Source organism: Agrilus planipennis, unplaced genomic scaffold (assembly GCF_000699045.2).
Source record: "Agrilus planipennis isolate EAB-ADULT unplaced genomic scaffold, Apla_2.0 scaffold365, whole genome shotgun sequence".
Lineage (NCBI taxonomy): Eukaryota > Metazoa > Arthropoda > Insecta > Coleoptera > Buprestidae > Agrilus > Agrilus planipennis.
The window spans coordinates 128109-129958 of NW_020439243.1; positions in this window are offsets into that span (position 1 = coordinate 128109).

The following is a 1850-nucleotide window of genomic DNA, read 5'->3' on the forward strand; positions in this document are numbered from 1 at the left end:
ACCTAGACGATTACCCCTGGCCAAAAAGGAAGAAGCAGAGCGAATAATCCACGAAATGCAGGAGACCGGCATAATTGAGCCATCCTCAAGTCCATGGACATCACCGGTAGTATTGGTAAAGAAGAAGGATGGAACAACCCGTTTTTGTGTGGATTACCGCCAGCTCAACAACGTAACTAAGAAAGATAGTTATCCACTACCACGGATTGATGACACCTTGGATATGCTTTCTGGTTCGAAAATGTTTTCCACACTCGACTTGAAGAGCGGATACTGGCAAGTTGCTTTAGATGCTGCCGACAAGGAAAAGACCGCATTCTCGATCGACACGGGCCTTTGGCAGTTTACAGTTATGTCTTTTGGTTTATGCAATGCTCCGGCGACGTTCGAAAGGTTGATGGAGAAAATCTTGAGTGATCAAATTGAAAAGACCTGCTTGGTATACTTGGATGACATCATAGTGATTGGAAGCACCTTTAATGAAAACCTGCAGAATTTGTAAGCTGTATTCCAGCAGTTACGTGAGGCCAATTTGAAACTCGGTCCGAAAAAGTGCCACCTTTTCTGCGAAGAAGTTTCTTACTTGGGATATGTTGTATCAGCGAACGGCGTAGCTGTGGATCCAGAGAAGATAAAGGCCGTAAAGGAATGGCCAGTGCCTGAAAACGTCCATGACATAAGAAGCTTCTTGGGACTGGGACCGCTATTCAATTTTAGTTAAGCCATTACCTAATATTAAAAGATCGTCCACATATAGTAATATGAAAATGTTTTCTTTATAGTATAAACAATAATCACTTTGAGATCTCATAAAACCTTGACTCTTCATAAATTCCGAAAACTTTGCGTAAGTACCATTTTTTGCCTGATTTTTTAAAACCATGTAAAGGGTTAATCAATTTTAATGCATAGTCTGATTTTATTATTATCCCTGGTGGAGGTTTCAAATATACTGTTTCGTCAATATCTCCATTTAGAAATGCTTTCTTCACATCCATTTGGTGTATGTGATAATTTCTTTGTAGTGATATTGTTAATAAAATTCTTAAAGTTTGTAGTTTCAATACTGGTGATCATATATCTGATAATTCTTCATTCTGTTGAAATCCTTTAGCTATTAACCGGGTTTTGAATATTATTTTATTGCATACATCCTTTTTATTAAACATCCACTTGCATTCTATCAATTTAATGTCCGGTGGCGGTTTCGTTATTTCGAAAGTTTTATTTTCATTCAATAAATTCAATTCATCTTTCATTGCACCGTACCATTTATCTTTGTCATGACAGAATTGAATATCCTCATATTTGTTTGGCAAAACATCTTCAAAATCGGAAGTACATACTGCCAAAAACACATTCTCATCAATTGCATTAAGGTCCGTAATATAATCATTAAGATTAAGATGGTTTTCTACTTTTCCGTTTATTGTCTATTTCAGGTAAATTTTCAATTTCGTTTTCTACGTCTTCTGATTGTTGGTTTAATTCTATATTTGTCACCTTTTGTTCATGATTCTGTAATAATATTTTTTGTTTCTTTTCTTCTAATGTCGGATTACTGGTTTCCTGTAATTCTATTTTCATATCATTTCATATTATCATTAAACTTTATGTTTCTTTCAATAATAATAGTTTTTCTTTCTTCATCCCATAAATTATAACCACATCTAGCATAATTCATAAAAATCAACTTTCTTCCAGTTGGATCAAGAGAGGTATCTCTGCTGTTTTGGTATATGAGCGTATGCCACACTACCAAAAACTCCTAAATTTCTTCCCTCCCACATTTCGTATGGAGTTACATTGAACGCTGGTGTTGGACTGTTAGTTATATATACCGAAAAATA